The following is a 19,766-nucleotide window of genomic DNA, read 5'->3' on the forward strand; positions in this document are numbered from 1 at the left end:
TTCTGTTTACATGAATAAGACCTTCGATGGTTATACACCCAATGAAAATAGTTTGTTGGATCTCGATCGTAGTGATACACATATTCATAATATTGATGCCAAAAGATGCAAAGTTAATAATGATAGTGCAACTTATTGGTGGCACTGCCCTTTGGGTCATATCGGTGTAAAGCGCATGAAGAAACTCCGTAAAGATGGATTTTCGGAATCACTTGGTTATGAATCATTTGATGCTTGCGAACCGTGCCTTTTGGGCAAGATGACTAAAACTCCGTTCTTCGGAACAATGGAACAAGCTACTGACTTATTGGAAATAATACATACCGATGTATGCGATCCAATGAATGTTGATGCTCGTGGCAAGTATCGTTATTTTCTGACCTTCACAAGATGATTTGAGCAGATATGGGTATATCTACTTGATGAAACATAAGTCTGAAATAGTTGAAATATTCAAACAATTCCAGAGTGAAGTGGAAAAATCATCGTAACAAGAAAATAAAGTTTCTGCGATTTGATCGCGGAGACGAATAATTGAGTTACGAGTTTGGTCTTCAATTAAAACAATGTGGAATAGTTTCACAGCTCACGCCACCTGGAACACCACAACGTTATGGTGTGTCCGAACGTTGTAATCGTACTTTACTAGATATGGTGCGATCTATGATGTCTATTATCGGTTTACCACTATCGTTTTGGGGTTATGCATTAGAGATAGCTGCATTCACGTTAAAAGGGCACCATCTAAATCCGTTGAGACGACACCATATGAACTGTGGTTTAGCAAGAAACCCAAGTTGTCGTTTCTTAAAGTTTGGGGCTGTGATGCTTATGTGAAAAAGTTCCATCCTGATAAGCTCAAACCCAAATTGGAGAAGTGCGTCTTCATAGAATACCCAAAGGAAACTGTTGGGTACACCTTCTATCACAGATCCGAAGGCAAGATATTCATTGCTAAAAATGGATCCTTTCTAGAGAAGGAGTTTCTCTCGAAAGAAGTGAGTGGGAGGAAAGTAGAACTTGATGAGGTAACTGTACCTGCTCCCGAATTGGAAAATAGTTCATCACTGAAATCAGTTCCAGTGATTCCTACACCAATTAGTGAGGAAGCTAATGATGATGATCATGAAACTTCTGATCAAGTTACTACAGAACCTCGTAGGTCTTCCAGAGTACGGTTCACACCAGAGTGGTACGGTAATCATGTTCTGAAAGTCATGTTACTAGACCATGATAAACCTACGAACTATGAGGAAGCGATGATGAGCCCAGATTTCACAAAATGGCAGGAGGCCATGAAATCTGAGATAGGATCCATGTATGAGAACAAAGTGTGGACTTTGGTGGACTTGCCCGATGATCGGCAAGCCATAGAAAATAAATGGATCTTCAAAAGAAAGACGGACGTTGATGGTAGTGTTACTATCTACAAAGCTCGACTTGTCGCAAAAGGTTTTCGACAAAGTTCAAGGTGTTGACTACAATGAGATTTGCTCAACTGTAGCGATGCTTAAGTCTGTCCGAATCATGTTAGCAATTGCCACATTTTATGAAATCTGGCAAATGGATGTCAAAACTGCATTCCTTAATGGTTTTCTTAAAGAAGAGTTGTATATGATGCAACCAGAAGGTTTTGTCAATCCTAAAGGTGCTAACAAAATGTGCAAGCTCCATTGATCCATCTATGGACTGGTGCAAGCATCTCAGAGTTGGAATATACGCTCTGATAAATTGATCAAAGCATATAGTTTTATACAGACTTGCGGTGAAGCCTGTATTTACAAGAAAGTGAGTGGGAGCACTACATCATTTCTGATAAGTATATGTGAATGACATATTGTTGATCGGAAATAATGTAGAATTATTCTGCAAAGCATAAAGGAGTGTTTTGAAGGGTTTTTTCAAAGAAAGACCTCAGTAAAAGCTACTTACATGTTGAGCATCAAGATCTATTGAGATAGATCAAGATGCTTGATAAGATTTTCAATGAGTACATACCTTGACAAGATTTTGAAGTAGTTCAAAATGGAACAGTCAAAGAAAGAGTTCTTGCCTGTGTTGCAAAGGTATGAAATTGAGTAAGACTCAAATCCCGACCACGACAGAAAATAGAAAAGAATGAAAGTCATTCCCTATGCATCAGTCATAGGTTCTATAAAAGTATGCCATGCTATGGACCAGATCTATTGTATACTCTGCCCTGGTTTGGCAAGGGAGTACAATAGTGATCTAGGAGTAGATCACTGGACATTGGTCAAAATTATCCTTAGTAGAATAAGGATATGTTTCTCGATTATGGAGGTGACAAAAAGGTTCATCGTAAAGGGTTACGTTGATACAAGTTTTGGCACTGATCCAGATGACTCTAAGTCTCAATCTGGATACATATTGAAAGTGGGAGCAATTAGCTAGAGTAGCTCCATGCAGAGCATTGTAGACATAGAATATTTGCAAAAATACATACGGCTCTGAATGTGACAGACCCGTTGACTAAGCTTCTCTCACGAGCAAAACATGATCACACCTTAGTACTCTTTGGGTGTTAATCACATAAGCGATGTGAACTAGATTATTGACTCTAGTAAACCCTTTGGATGTTGGTCACATGACGATGTGAACTATGGGTGTTAATCATATACAGATATGAATATTGATGTTAAATCACATGGTGATGTGAACTAGATTATTGACTCTAGTGCAAGTGGGAGACTGAAGGAAATATGCCCTAGAGGCAATAATAAAGTTATTATTTATTTCCTTATATCATGATAAATGTTTGTTATTCATGCTAGAATTGTATTAACCGGAAACATAATACATGTGTGAATACATAGACAAACATAGTGTCATTAGTATGCCTCTACTTGACTAGCTTGTTGATCAAAGATGGTTGTGTTTCCTAACCATAGACATGAGTTGTCATTTGATTAACGGGATCACATCATTAGGAGAATGATGTGATTGACTTGACCCATTCCGTTAGCCTAGCACCTGATCGTTTAGTATATTGATATTGCTTTCTTCATGACTTATACAAGGTTCCTACAACTATGAGATTATGCAACTCCCGTTTACCGGAGGAACACTTTGTGTGCTACCAAACGTCACAACGTAACTGGGTGATTATAAAGGTGCTCTACAGGTGTCTCCAAAGGTACATGTTGGGTTGGCGTATATCGAGATTAGGATTTGTCACTCCGATTGTCGGAGAGGTATCTCTGGGCCCTCTCGGTAATACACATCACTTAAGCCTTGCAAGCATTGTAACTAATGAGTTAGTTACGGAATGATGTATTACAGAACGAGTAAAGAGACTTGCCGGTAACGAGATTGAACTAGGTATTGGATACCGACGATCGAATCTCGGGCAAGTAACATACCGATGACAAAGGGAACAATGTATGTTGTTATGCGGTTTGACCGATAAAGATCTTCGTAGAATATGTAGGAGCCAATATGAACATCCAGGTTCCACTATTGGTTATTGACCGGAAACAGTTCTAGGTCATGTCTACATAGTTCTCGAACCCGTAGGGTCTGCACGCTTAACGTTATGATGACAGTTTTATTATGATTTTATAAGTTTTGATGTACCGAAGGAGTTCGGAGTCCCGGATGAGATCGGGGACATGACGAGAAGTCTCTAAATGGTCGAGACATAAAGATCGATATATTGGACGACTATATTCAGAGTTCGGAAAGCTTCCGAGTGATTCGGGTATTTTCGGAGTACTGGGGAGTTACGGGAATACGGGGAAGAAGTATATGGGCCTTATTGGGCTTTAGGGGAGAGGGAGAGGCAGGGCGCGCCCCCACATTGACTAGTCTGATTGGACTAGGGGGAGGGGCGGCGCTGTTGGGGAACGTAGTAATTTCAAAAAATTTCCTACGCACACGCAAGATCATGGTGATGGCATAACAACGAGAGTGGAGAGTGTTCGTCCACGTACCCTCGTAGACCGTAAGCGGAAGCGTTATGACAACGCGGTTGATGTAGTCGTACGTCTTCACGATCCGACCGATCCAAGCACCGAACGTACGGGGCCTCCGAGTTCAGCACACGTTCAGCTCGATGACGATCTCCGGCCTCCGATCCAGCCGAGCTCCGGAGATGAGTTCCGTCAGCACGACGGTGTGGTGACGATGTTGATGCTCTACCGGCGCAGGGCTTCGCCTAAGCTTCGCGACGATATGACCGAGGTGGAATATGGTGGAGCGGGGCACCGCACACGGCTAAGGAACGATCCGTAGATCAACTTGTGTGTCTATGGGGTGCCCCCTGCCCCCGTATATAAAGGAGAAAGGGAGGGGGTGGCCGGCCTAGGAGGAGGCGCACCAAGGAGGAGTCCTACTCCCACCGGGAGTAGGATTCCCCCTTTCCTAGTCCAACTAGGAGACCTTCCATGTAGTAGGAGTAGGAGAGAAGGAAAGGGAAGAGAGAAGGGAAGGAAGAAGGGGTGCGGCCCCTCCCCCTAGTCCAATTTGGACTAGGCCTTGGGGGGGGCACAGCCTGCCCTAGGCAGCCCCTCTCTCTTTCCCGTATGGCCCAATAAGGCCCAATGCTTCTCCCGGCGAATTCCCGTAACTCTCCGGTACTCCGAAAAATACCCGAATCACTCGGAACCTTTCCGAAGTCCGAATATAGTCGTCCAATATATCGATCTTTACGTCTCGACCATTTCGAGACTCCTCGTCATGTCCCCAATCTCATCCGGGACTCCGAACTCCTTCGGTACATCAAAACTCATAAACTCATAATAAAACTGTCATCGAAACCTTAAGCGTGCGGACCCTACGGGTTCGAGAATTATGTAGACATGACCTAGAACTATTCTTGGTCAATAACCAATAGCGGGACCTGGATGCCCATATTGGCTCCTACATATTCTACGAAGATCTTTATCGGTCAAACCGCATAACAACATACGTTGTTCCCTTTGTCATCGGTATGTTACTTGCCCGAGATTCGATCGTCGGTATCCAATACCTAGTTCAATCTCGTTACCGGCAAGTCTCTTTACTCGTTACGTAATGCATCATCCCATAACCAACTCATTGGTCACATTGCTTGCAAGGCTTATAGTGATGTGCATTACCGAGAGGGCCCAGAGATACCTCTCCGACAATCGGAGTGACAAAACCTAATCTCGAATTACGCCAACTCACCATGTACCTTTGGAGACACCTGTAGAGCACCTTTATAATCACCCAGTTACGTTGTGACGTTTGGTAGCACACAAGGTGTTCCTCCGATAAACGGGAGTTGCATAATCTCATAGTTACAGGAACATGTATAAGTCATGAAGAAAGCAATAGCAACATACTAAACGATCAAGTGCTAGGCTAACGGAATGGGTCATGTCAATCACATCATTCTCCTAATGATGTGATCCTGTTAATCAAATGACAACTCATGTCTATGGTTAGGAAACATAACCATCTTTGATAAACGAGCTAGTCAAGTAGAGGCATACTAGTGACACTATGTTTGTCTATGTATTCACACATGTATTATGTTTCCGGTTAATACAATTCTAGCATGAGTAATAAACATTTATCATGATATAAGGAAATAAATAATAACTTTATTATTGCCTCTAGGGCATATTTCCTTCAGGCGCCCCCTCCTTCCTTCTCTTCCCTCTTCCCCTTCCTTGTCTCCTACTCCTACTACTTAGAAGGACTCCTAGTTGGACTAGGAAAGGGGGAATCCTACTCCTGGTGGGAGTAGGACTCCCCTAGGGCGCGCCATAGAGAGGGCCGACCCTCCCCTCCTCCACTCCTTTATATACGAGGGCAGGGGGCACCCCATGACACACAAGTTGATCTACGGATTGTTCCTTAGCCGTGTGCGGTGCCCCCCTCCACCATATTCCACCTTGGTCATATCGTCGCGGAGTTTAGGTGAAGCCCTGCGCCGGTAGAACATCATCATCGTCACCACGCCGTCGTGCTGACGGAACTCATCCCCGACGCTTTGCTGGATTGGAGCTCGGGGAACGTCATCGAGCTGAACGTGTGCTGAACACGGAGGTGCCGTACGTTCGGTGCTTGGATCGATCGGATCGTGAAGACGTACGACTACATCAACCGCGTTGTCATAATGCTTCCGCTTAACGGTGTATGAGGGTACGTAGACAACACTCTCCCCTCTCGTTGCTATGCCATCACCATGATCTTGCGTGTGCGTAGGAAATTTTTTGAAATTACTACGTTCCCCAACACCGGGGAAGTACTGGGCCTACATGGGCCTGAGGGGAGAGAGAGGGCAGCAGCCCAGGAGGTGGCGCCCCCCCATGGTGAGTCCGAATTGGACTAGGGGAGGGGGGTGCGGCCCCTCTTTCCCTCTCCCTCTCCCTCTCTTTCCTTCCCCCTTCCTCCTTCCTAGTTGGACTAGGAAAGGGGAGTCCTACTCCCACTAGGAGGAGGACTCCCCCCTCCTTGGCGCGCCCCCTAGGGCTGGCCGGCCTCCCCCTTGCTCCTTTATATACGGGGGCAGGGGGCACCTCTAGACACACAAGTTGATCTTCGTGATCGTTCCTTAGCCGTGTGCGGTGCCCCCCTCCATCGTATTCCACCTCGGTCATATCGTTGTGGTGCTTAGGCGAAGCCTTGCGTCGGTAGAACATCATCATCATCACCGTGCCGTCGTGCTGACGGAACTCATCCCCGACACCCTGCTGGATCGGAGTCCGGGGATCGTCATCGAGCTGAACGTGTGCTGAACTTGGAGGTGCCGTACGTTTGGTACTCGGATCGGTCGGATCGTGAAGATGTACGACTACATCAACCACGTTGTCATAACGCTTCCGCTTACGGTCTACGAGGGTACGTGGACAACACTCTCCCCTCTTGTTGCTATGCATCACCATGATCATGCGTGTGCGTAGGAATTTTTTTGAAATTACTACGTTCCCCAACAGTTGCGGCTCTCACTCGTGACTCAATTAAAAACATCCTTGAGGTCCATAATGAATCACTATTCGAGAAATATCTTGGCTTTCCATCTGATGTAGGCAAGGCAAAGGAGGGGTCTTTTAGGTATTTAAAGGACCGGATCTGGAAGAAGGTGCAAGGTTGGATGAAAAAAAATGCTTATTAGCAGGGGAAAGGAGGCGCTTATAAAGTCTGTAGCACAATCCATACCCACTTATTCGATGGCTTGTTTCAAACTTCCGAAGGGGCTGTGTGAGCATATCAACAAAATAATCTGGAAGTTTTGGTGGGGGTGTAAGGATGGACAAAGGAAAACATCATGGGTATCTTGGAGAACAATTACCAAACCGAAGTTTATGGGTGGTTTGGGTTTCAAAGACATGGAGCTTTTTAACCTGGCCCTCCTAGCACAACAAACTTGGAGATTAATGCAAAACCCTGACTCGCTAAGTGCCTGTGTGCTCAAGGCAAGATATTTTCCTGAATGTCACCTTCTTGATGCAAGTTTAGGAACAATACCCCCCAGGTTTGACGATCTCTGGTGGAGGGGAGAGATGTTCTAGCTCTTGGACTAATAAAGAGGATTGGATCGGGACAGAAAAAAAACATCTGGAATAAGAATTGGCTGCCGAGAGATTATAAACTTCGTCCGATTTGTGCACCGTCGATAAACCCTCCATCTCTTGTCTCGGAGCTCATTGATCCCACCTCGCAGATTTGGAATAAACAAACTCTCACAGAACATTTCATTGCTCCTGACGTCGAGGTGATCCTCAACATTCCTCTCAGTACTCGGGTTCAGGATGATTTTTGGGCTTGGCACTATGATAAGCGTGGAGTATTTTCAGTCCGTTCGGCTTACATGATGCTTTCTACAATTAAATTCCAGCGGGAGGATTGGCTAGAGCAGAGACCAGGTCATTCAAATATTGCTACAGAAAAGAACTCGTGGTCACAACTCTGGAAGGTGAAAGTGTCATCAAAGGTGCGATTGTTTGTTTGGAGATTAGCGCATATATCGATCCCAACAGGCCAGGCCCGTCATCACATGCATATGGCAGACTCTCCGGTTTGCTCCATATGCGGTGCAGAAGAGGACACATGGAGGCACTCCCTTTTGAGCCGCCGCATGGCCAGATGTGTTTGGGCCTTGGGGGACGAGGACTTGTTAGAGCATGTGATATCAAACCAGAATGAGGATGCGGGACTCTGGTTGTTCTTGTTATTCGAATCTACAAGCCAACAGGATACTGCACGAGTGTTGGTCACCATGTGGGCGATCTGGTGGGCTTGTCGAAAGGCCATACACGAGGATGAATATCATAGCCCACTGTCCATAGTGTGCTTCATTAAGCGTTTCCTTGAGGATCTGGACATTGTTGCGGTTCGAACCTCGCGAGCAAACTCCTCTCTGCCGGCGATTCCTAAGCTGAAGGTGTGGCTGCCACCAGGGCTGGATGCGGCCAAGCTAAACTGTGTGGGGGAGTTTCATCTTTGGGGGAGAAAGGAGTTGCGGCTGCAGTGTGTCGAGACAACGTAGGCAAGTACTTAGGAGCTTCGGCAGTGGTTTTCGACGGGCTGATTGACCCAAGCTTGGAGGCCTATGCATGCAGCGAAGTCCTTGCACTTGCTCAGGACTTGAATCTTCATAATTTGGTCATAGCCTCGGACTGTTTAGAGGTGATCTCAAATATCAATTGCAAGGCTTCACCAGTTTATGCTCCTGTCATTAACGAGATTTTGTTTACTAGAAATTTCTTTCTTTCTGTAATTTTCCGGTTTGAACGAAGGGAAAATAATTTTGAGGCCCACTTGATAGCAAAAGGAGTTGCATCTCTTTCGGGTCGCCATGTGTGGCTAGGAAATCTTCCAGATATTGCTTGTATCCCGGATGTTTTGAGCTTTGAATAAATTCCCTAGTTACTTTATAAAAAAAACTAGGTGGTGCCCTCTCTACCAGATTGTATGTCATGGGTTCGAACACCCCGATCCATTATTTTCTGGTGAGATAGCTTCTTCCGATTGACACGAAAAAGGGTAAGATAGCAGACCCAGCTCGGCCCTTTGGAGCGCACCTTTATTATTTTGCTACTCACTCGACCCAAGGACAGGCAAACGTACGAAAAAATATCAGTACCACCGAAAGTGCCTTTCTGCTCCCGAGCTCATTTGAGCTCGGTGAACAGTAAAATAAAAAAAAATCAAAAAATTCCAAATTTTTTTTTGGGAGAAACATTGACAAAAGCTCTAAATGCTTGCAAAAATTCATCATGAAATCACATTCCTGTAAGGCATGGCAAAAAAACAAATTCAGTGCTCCAAAATGCTTTTGAAAGTAGCATTTTCAGAGTACCGATTTTGTTTTTTTGTCCCGCCTTCTAGAAATGTGATTTCATGACGAATTTTTGCAAGCACTTAAAACTTTTGCCAATGTTTCTAAAAAAAAATTGGATTTGTTTGAATTTTTTATTTAGTTTTGATTTTACTGTTCACCCAAGCTCATTTGAGCTCGGTGAACAGTAAAATCAAAAAAAATTCAAAACATTCAAAAAATTCCAATTTTTTTTGGAAGAAACATTGAAAAAAGCTCTAAGTGCTTGCAAAAATTCATCATAAAATCACATTCCTGTAAGGCATGGCAAAAAAACAAATTCAGTGCTCCAAAATGCTTTTAAAAGTAGCATTCAGAGTACCGATTTTATTTTTTTGTCACTCCTTCTAGAAATGTGATTTCATAACGAATTTTTGCAAGCACTTAAAACTTTTGTCAAAGTTTCTTAAAAAAAATTAGATTTTTTTGAATCTTTTTATATTTAGTTTTATTTTACTGTTCACCCAAGCTCATTTGAGCTCGGGTGCAGAAACTCTGCGTCCAAGTACCACCTCCCATAGTAAAATAAGTATTTTACTATCAGAGATTGTACTGATATTTTTTCTGTTTTCCCAAAAGATTGTAAAATACTCGGTGTCCAATCAAATCTGCTGGGTCCAAAAGGCAAGTCCTAAATGGCGCCTTATGCGCCAGTTTCTTCTGTTTTCCCAAACGGGCACACACACCACCGCTGCACGGGGCCGACCTGCTTTCCCTTTTTGCTGTTCAAACTGGAGCAAAAAAGGTGTGCGCGGGCGGGGTTCAAACTCAAGAGCTTCTGGTGGAGAGAGCAGCGCAATTACCACTACGACACAACCTCACGTCTGCGTAAATACATCTCATTTTCATTTATTCTTTTTTTTAGAACGAAGGCTCAAGAAAGAGCCCGACTTTGAATTAGCAAAGCCATCAACCGGCCAGGATTATAGGAACAAGATCACCACACAACAACGGCCAAACAATACAAGGGGGCTGCAAGGACAGCTTACAACGCTACACCTACAACCAGCAAACACAAGATAAACTATTAAGAACCGCTTAGTTGAGGATAAGCCCACTACAGCAAGGCACCAAAACGACTACAAGTGAAGCCTCGAGGATCAGCAGCCGACAGAGGAATCGAACACATGACTGGAAACAGGAGGAGACCCAACACCTGCCCTCTCTAACATCGAAGGGGATCCCTTCCCCTCGCCTAGGCTCGAAGGCGCCGCACCGTCGAATGTAGAGACGCTCACCCGAGAGCAAGAGCAATGGTTGGTCTCGAGTCTGGGCCAGCCACGGAGCACGACCACAAGACGTTGCACACGCTCATCAGCAACACCGCAGCCACCGAAGGACGCCAAAAGTAGAGGGAAAGCCGCCGGAAGAGTTGCCGAAGTGAAGGAGCTACCGAGCCACAGGGACTCGATAGTCACCAGCCGCCCGCCTACACCCTGCTGCACACAACCCCAAAGCACCAATCTTCCCCAGGCGGCGCCTCCAAGGAGGACACGACGCACCTGCCGCCGCCGCTGCCCATCCAGCCGGGATTCGAGCTTTCGCCCGGGAAGAGTGGCCGGGGTGTGGAGGGGAGCCCACAAAGGCGACTCCAGGGAGTAGAACGACACCAAAAATGGCGCCGCCACCGCCGTGCTGGCACAAACCAAACATGGGTTTCCCCCGGGCTCATCCCACACCACCAGTTTGGGGAGCACCCCGCCGGCACCGGATCCAGCGGCCAGAGGCCCCAAATCGAACGCGCCAGCGGAGGAAGAAGCAGAGAGGGGGAGTCTGACCTTCAGATCTGGGGCGGAGGACGGGAACCTCGCCACCCCACGGCCGCAATCCGCCTGCTCCTCGCCGCCCGAGCAGCCGAGGAAGCCGACCCGCACCTCCCGTGCACGCCGCCGGCCGGGGACGGCGCCGCCTCGCCGCCAAGGGCCGCCGCCCTGGATCCGGAGTCCTTCTTGCGAGAGAAGCGACAGAGACCTTGCCGTCACCGTCCTCGGCAGCCGCACGGGCGCTGCCCGGCGACCGCCTCGGGTGACGGCAAGGGAAGGAGGGAGGCTGGAGAGGGGCGGCGCCGAGGAAACCCTAGACGCCCTCGGGCCGCCCTGGGGAGGGCAGCGCAAGGGAGAGGGGGAGAGGGGTTCGGGTTGGTTACAATACTTCCTGTTCATTTTCGTTTATTCTTTCTCCGGGCCGTGGTTCTTATTCGTTTTTTCTCTTCTTCCTTCAATGCGTGAACTTGGTTCACAATCGTGATTTTAAATCATGATTTTTTCTAATATCATGAACTTCCAAAATTGATGAACTTTTTTAAATTCAATGATCATTTTTATATTTGATGAATTTTTTTCAAAACCAGTGAACATGTTTTCAAATTTGATGAACTTTTTTCGTATTCGATGAACTTTTTTCAAAATCAATAAAGTTTTTTTTTCATAATTCGTGATTTTTGTGTGTTAGTTTTTCCCCCATATTTATGAGCCCTGAAACAGTAGTTCAGCAAAAAAACGAAAATCAAGCAGCGCTAGTTGATCGAGCGAGCGAACAAACACATTGATGGGAGAGATGCTAGGGTGTTTATAGGTATCCCCTCTAGCTGGTTAGGGATAGCCATTTTCTCTGTTTGGTTGAGGAATGATGTTAGCCCATGTTTTGTTTGGTTTGGAGGATGTATCATGGTTGAGATAGCCATTTTTCATACTTACTATCAAAATACTCTCTTTTCATCCTATCTCTCCGATCAATTGGGGCATATGCAACTCTCAGCAGCACGTAGCTCACGCACACATGACAGCAGCATGTACACCATGCACACCTCCGCGTACACAGCGTACAACATTGGCCGGCCACGTACATAGAATACAGCCACCCACGTGTGCCGCGTATAGATGTACAACATCGGCCGTCAGCGTATAAATACAACCGCCGCATACATCTACAACATCGGCCGTCCGTGTATAAATATAGCAGCGTCGCATACAGCGTACACTATCCATGCTGCCCACGCGCAGCTCACTCAATGCGTGTTTGGCTGCTTTCGCTGTCGGGCCTGGCTCAAAGGAAAAAAACGAGCCAGACTAAACAGGGTCTGGATAAGCAAAAATAAGGTCAAAAACGTAGATGGCCAGTTGATACCTTCATTGGGGGTCTTGTCATTGAGATGCAATTTTCACCTGGTGTTTAGTTGCATACATGCATATGATTACCAACGTTAACAACAAAACCTAACAGCCGGCATGACATTTCGTCAAACACTTTGAACACGCCGGAGCTTCCATTGCCCATAGTGCCCACCACGAGCTCCCGGCGACAGTGGACGCGCCCGACTCGCTGTCGTGGCTGTGGCCGCGCCCGACTCGCTGTCGTGGCTGTGGCCGCGCCCAGCTCGCGCCGTCGTGGACGAGCTTGAGCTGGCCATTGTTAAGGATGTTGCCGCGCCCGTCACCTCTCGGGGAGCCTCGGTGCCGGCCGACATGCAGAGCAGCTCCAGCGCCATCAGCGCGCGCTCCGCCGCGGCGCCCGCTCGGCCCGCCGCCGCCATCGCCTCCACGGTCGCCGACGCCGCGCCCGCCTCCACCGCCGCCTCCCGGTTCCCCTCCTCAAGGAGCATCACCAGCAACACCTTCGCCACAAGCCTCGCCGTCGCCGGCTCCCGCACCGCGGCCACCACCCTGGCAACAACGCCATCCGGCACCGTCTTTGAAGTTTCCGCTGCCTCCATCTCCCGCTCCACCGCACGCAGCGCGACCACCACCTCCCCCGCCACGAACTTCTCCTTCGCGCTGCCAGCCACCGTGTGGTCGCCACCTCCTGTCCCTCCTGTTCCCACCACTGACACCAACGAGGCCGCGTGCCCCGCCCTCGGCCGGCATCTCCCGGTGCGCGCCGCTGCTCATGTCCTCCCGCTCCGCGCGCGAGCAAGCGCAGCAGCAGCGGCAGCACCACGTAAATGCCAGCAATGGAGGCGGGGTAGCCACGCGCAGAGCTGTGCAAGGCGACGCACCAGCAGCGGCGCGCGCCGTATGGCGGAGCGGGCGAGCCGCCTCGCGCGGTCCGGGTCGGCCGGCCTCTTGCCCCAGCAGCGCGGCCACATCGAGGTCACTCCGTCGGCGCGGAGGTAAAGCGACAGCGGCGGCGGCTGGCCGGGTGGCTCGCGACTGGCTCGGGTCGGCGGCTGAAGCGGCGTGGCCGGACTGAGGCAGCGTAGCCGGCGAGTTGAGGAATGGCAGAGGCAATCCCGCGGCGGCAAGGCGCAGCTCGTGGTACAAACGGCGCGAGGCAAAGGCCGACTCAGCGGAGGCCACTTTGTCGGTCGTGGAGGCGGCTTGGCGGCGAGGCGACGGGCAGTGGCTCGGGGCGGGGCCAGCTCGACCGCTTCGGCGAGGGCGACAGCGTCAAGGAGATGCAAAGTCGGTTTGAGGATTAGGGAGGGAGAGGGATTAACTCGAGACACACGTCTCCAAAGAGCCACCCACATGCGCCTCGAAGCATCGCTCAGGCCTGGCTCTCAGGAAACTGCCGATTCGGCCGTTCCCAACGGGCCAGGCCCAGGGATGCTTTAAGAATCGTGCTATGCGGACTGAACAGTGTATGCGGGGAACCAAACAACCGAGGTCCAAAAAGATGCTGCATCGCGCGGGCCTGGTTGGCCTCGATGCAGGCAACCAAACTCGCCCTCACATGACGTATAGGACACACGCACACACGCGTAGATGACTCACACCACGTACATGGACGCCCATGCATTGCTTTTGGGAACGTTAGTGCCTCAGCGCGAGAAAACATTTCGTTTGCACGCGGGTGGATGCGCATGTCAGCGACTTTTTTGCGCGCGAGGGAGCCGGATTTTCGAGGTATATTCCAAGCATATGACTATCTTTATTTATTTGCATATATTATAACTGAGCACTTTTCCTACCCTCTCAGGCTATTAGCATTCGTGGCCGTTGGATCGTCACTTGTGGTCATTTTCTGCCATCCGATTGTCTCTTAATCGCATCGCGAGTCGTTTCGTTCGATCCTAACAAGCGCTAACCCGTTTTGGGTCCCTGCTCTTGTGGCTTTTTTCGGCCTCTGGGATTAAATTGGGCCTACCAGGCCTGTAATCATCCCTCGCGTGGAGGCTGAGAGACTCTCTCACGCGCAACACCTTGACCTGGGGCAAGCATGGCCCATCGGGAAAAAGAGCAGATGTGCGAGATATCTCCTCTTCCCATCGTTGCTCCTTCCCACAACCGCAACCACTCCTGTGAGTGGTGGCCAGGGTTAGCGATGTTTGATCCGCTAGCGAGGGAACCGGCGGTCGAGGGATCTAGTGGACGCCAACTGCGCGAGGGATCCAGCGCTCGAGGTAATCGGTGTCGTCTCTCTTGATCTGATGGCGGTGATGGAAGGAGGAGTAACGGGCCAGAGGGCTAGCGGCGACAAAGGACTTGCGGTGGCGGCGGCGGCGGTACTCAGCAGATGACTTGACAGCGAGCTAGCAGGGTTGGGGCGGAGGACTCAACTTCTTTACTCAAGGTACGAACAAAACCAAGCGACCTCTCCCTTTGTTTCTCAATCTCCCGATCGCTCAGACGAAACCCTTCATAACTGCTTCATCCGATGTCTCTACTCTGCCAGATCCTCTGCATCCACCCCCGGCGGCGCCGGCAGAAACCCTAGCAATGACGATCTCGCCTGGCCGCACCCTTAATCTGTTGTAGGCACACCCGCGGCACCAAGGATGACGCTTCCGCGAGGTTGCCGCGATGAATCCCACGACAGCGTTCCAGGTACTACCTAAGGGGGCAGGGCCGAATTGTAGTGCCTCACGCACTCACCGGTGATAGCGAGGGAGCCGTCAGCCACCGGGGTAGGAAAGCACCTCCGAGACGAGCGAGGGGAGTTGAGGTGGGCGAAGTGATCCAGAGGGCAGGTGCATGAGGGAATCCAGCACGACGCGCATCAATCGAGGCGCGTGAGGGGAGCCGATCCAGCCGACGAGGGGGTCCAGGCGACGAGGACTACAAATGCCACGGACTGGTTCTGGTCGGAAAAAAATTATATGAGACCAGGTCTCACGGTTAGCAGGTGAGACCCGCCCTGATGGATGACACGTGGCATTCACAAATCACAAATCATCTAATCTCTCCGCCCTGATTCTCATCCATCAAGATGGGTCTCACCTGCTAATCCGTGAGACCTGGTCTCATAGAATTCTTTTCCGTTCTGATCTGTTGGTTTGGAGGAGTCTTGCGGGCTATATATCCATAATTTTTACTACTTTGATGTTTCCGAAAGACAGTATTTGGGTCTCACATGATCTGCATCAAGTCACCAAACATATCGGCTAGGGGTGCTAGGGATGCCCATCAGACCATATATATTTATATCAATACTAATATGTCCTATATTCAGCATTTGGATTGGATCTGACATAGGGAACACAAGACCTGTCCAATTAAGGCCAGATGGTTCATCAATAGACTCCATTGATCCTTATATTGTTCAAGAATTTCAGGATTTCTGATCTAACAATTGATTTGACAAGTTTGGGATGTGATGGCTTGGGTAGTTGCTTGTAGTATTTATTTTGACAATTAACACTTCAAAACAATAAAAATACGATCTTCTCAGGCTGAAAGCATGGACATGCATCCCACTTAAGTAGGTACTTCTGTGCCACAGATCGATGTCAAGTAATACAATAATTCTACTGTCATTTTTTTCTTTTTGTGTCCAGCCTATCATTCTAATCACACTGTCGGTATTTCATATTCCTGTTCAGACTTGCATACTCTTAAGAACTGCATGAGTATCTTTTTGTGCGTTCATACTCAGATCTATCCATTCTCTAAACAATGATGACATAGGTAATTTTAATTGTGTTTGTGATTTATTCCATGGAAACTAAAATTATGTCCATAATATGTCCAATTGATTCATGGGTACCTTCACTATTTGATTCCCTATATTAATTTTAGTTTCCCAAACAATTAACATTATGGCGTAGTTGATTTGTGGTCTGCCATATTATCTCCAGTTCAGAGCTTTGTCGATACTATTGACGTGCCTCAGTCGAATGAAGAGAAGTCGCAAATAACATAGTTAAGACTCGGACATGGGGTCATCTCATCAGTATATAATCTTACACTGCATACTATGGAAAATCTGAACGTGTTTTCACCACATGTGTGTTGATAATCTGCAACACGTACAAAAAAGGTATAAAAAGGTTGATTGCCAATTCTTTTACTTTGCATTTCTCCCCTTTTCTATGTTCTTTGTTTATGTCACTTCTAGATAGTCGGTATAATAATTTTAGGGCATGGTTTCACCTTATGGAAATAAATCTTTTGTAGAGAAAGATATTTCAACTGAGGTATCTGCTACAGAACTTTGGAGAAGAAGCATACCTGGAATATTGTGTTCTCTCCCTGAAAGTTTTCTCAAACTATTCATAGACAATGAAATGAAACTCAATTATTCAATTTCCATGCGATTCGGGATGATTGAAACAAGTACCGTTGTATCTTTGTTTTTCCCATGCGGTTCAACATGATTGAAACTATTATATTTGACTGTGTCCTACATTTCTTTTCAAATATTAGCTGGGCTTAGATTCTTACTGCTAGGCTTTCTTAGGGAAGAATATGATCAGGTGAATTTTTAGCTCTATCAAAAATAATTGTGGATGATAAAGTGGTTTGAGACATAACACGTCACGATGTTTCTACTACTATTTCTTCATGTGCCTTCATGTTGTAGGCATATGTAGTTTCAGTGGTGCACTCCTTTTGCCTCAAATACTGGGAAATGATAATGCAAGCAATGTCGAGCTCCAATATGGTTTCACTACTGTTAATTTTTGAACCAACACAAACTACACTCAACCATACATGTTCATGTAGATGGTACTTTCATGCTTTCCGTCCTCACATATTTACATAATTTCTATCATTATATTGTAAAAATGGACGGGCATAGCAACGCGCGCCATCAATGATATAGTCCTATCTTATCCCAACTCGCCCACAAACCAAACGCCTGCGGCAGCTACGCAGGATTTGAACCCAAGACCAGGTGCTCCACAAGAAGTCCTGATTCATCATGCACCGGAAAACGATTAAGAACCAAACCAAGCGATTATCTATATGTTTTTAGAGTTTTAAATTGCAAAGCATTTTTTTAAAACGTGAATGTTGTATGAAACCTCGAACAGTTTTCGAAATTGGGAGTAAAATTTGGAAAAACTCAAACTTTTTTCTAAAATGGCAGAAATTTTTTGGAAACAGGAACATTTTTCTAAACTCAACTAACAAATTGAAAATACGAACATTTTTCTGAAAACGAGAACATTTTTAAATTCCGAAACATTTTTTGATAGGTGAACATTTTTTGAAATTCCCGAACAAAATTTGAAAACACGAACATTGTTTGAACTCGCAAACAATATTTGAAACACGTACATTTTTTTGAAATTTGCAAACATTTTTCGAAACTCCGGAACAAACTTTGAAACACAAACAATTTTTGAAATAAGAACATTTTTCAATTTCCAAAACAATTTTCTGGATATGTGATTTTTTAAATGGGAACATTTTTGAAACCCCCGACAATATTTGAAAACACGAATATTGTTTGAACTCACGAACAAAATTTGAAACAAGGACATTTTTTGAAAATTTGCGAACAGTTTTCGAAACTCCGGAACAAAATTTAAAAACACAAACATTTTTTTTAAATTTGCAAAGAAATTTTGAAACGGGAACTTTTTTTTAAACACACAAACAAAATTTGAAAGCGATATTTGAGATCCTGAACAAAATTTGAAATGTTGTGAAAATTTGAACAAATACATAATTTAAAGAAACAAAAAACGAAAAAAAAAGAAAAGAAACAGAAAAATAAAAAAACGAAAAAAAAAGAAAAATAGAAAAAAAAGAAACCAAAACCAGCCAAAACGGTTCCAGAACCTTCTAAAAGATTCCCAAAACCGGTAGAAACCGAGACCTGAACATTGGAGAACGTTCCCAAAACCAGATGCGATCTCCTCGTTAGCTATCTTAGATGGGCCGGCCCAGCTGTTCGCTTCCGGTCCTCGCTCTATGCCTTACCGCGACATTACACGCAGAGAGCCTCAAATAGGAAATTTCTAAGTGGGAGATCTACTGGACGAATTTCAATAAATTTGGGCCGGCCCAGTGACGGTTACCACCGGTTTTGGGAACCTTCTAGCAGGTTCCCTGAACCGGTTTTTTTTGTTTTTTATCGGTTTGTTTCTTTTTTCGTTCTTCTGTTTCAGTTTCTTTTTTTCCTTTTTTCTTTTTCCTTTTTTTTGTTTTCTGTTTCTTCTTTCAGTTTTCCTTTTAAAGTTAATTTCTCTTTTCAACAAATTTTCTTTCTTTGGTATTTTATTTCTTTTTCTTTTCTTTTCTTATTTCCAAACTTGTTTCAAAATATTCAAGTTTTGTTCAGGTTTCAAAAAAAAGTACAGCTTTCAATTTTTTTTTCTCAAATTTAAAAAAATGTTCTCATTACACAAAAAAGTTCAAAACTTTTGAAATTCAGAAAATCTACCTGATTTCAATTTTTTATTCACTTATTAAAAAAGTTGACACTTGCAACTTTGTTAGAATTTTTTAAAAATTGCTCTCCATTTCAAAAAAATTCTCAAGATTCAAAAAATGTTCATGCATTAAAATTTTGTTCGCGCTTTGAAGTTTGTCCTCTGTTTCTTTTATTTATGTTTTTTCTCAAAATTTCACAACTTCGCAAAATTTGTTCGCAAATTTAAGAAAAATGTTTGTTTTTTCAAATTTTGTTCGTGAGTTTCAATAAATGTTCCTATTTCAAAATTGACCATGTTTTCAAATTTTGTTTGCATTAGAAAAATGTTTAGGAATTCAGCTTTCCAAATTTAGAAAATGTTCATGTTTTCAAATTTCGTTCACAAATTGCAAAAATGTTTGTAAATTCCATAAATTTGTTTGGGAGTTTGAAAAAATGTTCCCGTTTCAAAATTTGTTCGCAAATTTCCAAAAATGTTCGTATTTACTAGTTTTGGTCGGAGTTTTGAAAAATGTTCTGTTTCCAAAATTATTTGCAAATTTGAAAAAATATTCATTTTTTCAAATTTTGTTCTGGACTTTCAAAAAATGTTCACGTGGAAAAGTTGTTCTTGTTTCCAAATTTTGTTTTGAAATTCAAATTTTGTTCGTGTTCAATTTTTTGGGTAGTTTAAAAAATGTTTCTGTTCTAAAAAATATGTTCGCATCTCCAAAATTCGTTTGTGTGTTGAAAAATATTTGAATTTTCTTAAAATTTGTGAATAAAACTAATAATGTTCGCATTTAATAAAACATTCACGTTTTGTTTTTGAAAAAAAAGAGTTTTGTGTTCGAAGTAGATTTGGCTTGTTGTACGGGCGTCCTTAGTTCATTTAGTAACGCAATGTTAAAATGTATAAAACTCTAGTGAGCTGGAT

Source organism: Triticum aestivum, chromosome 4B (genome assembly GCF_018294505.1).
Source record: "Triticum aestivum cultivar Chinese Spring chromosome 4B, IWGSC CS RefSeq v2.1, whole genome shotgun sequence".
Taxonomy (NCBI): Eukaryota; Viridiplantae; Streptophyta; class Magnoliopsida; order Poales; family Poaceae; genus Triticum; species Triticum aestivum.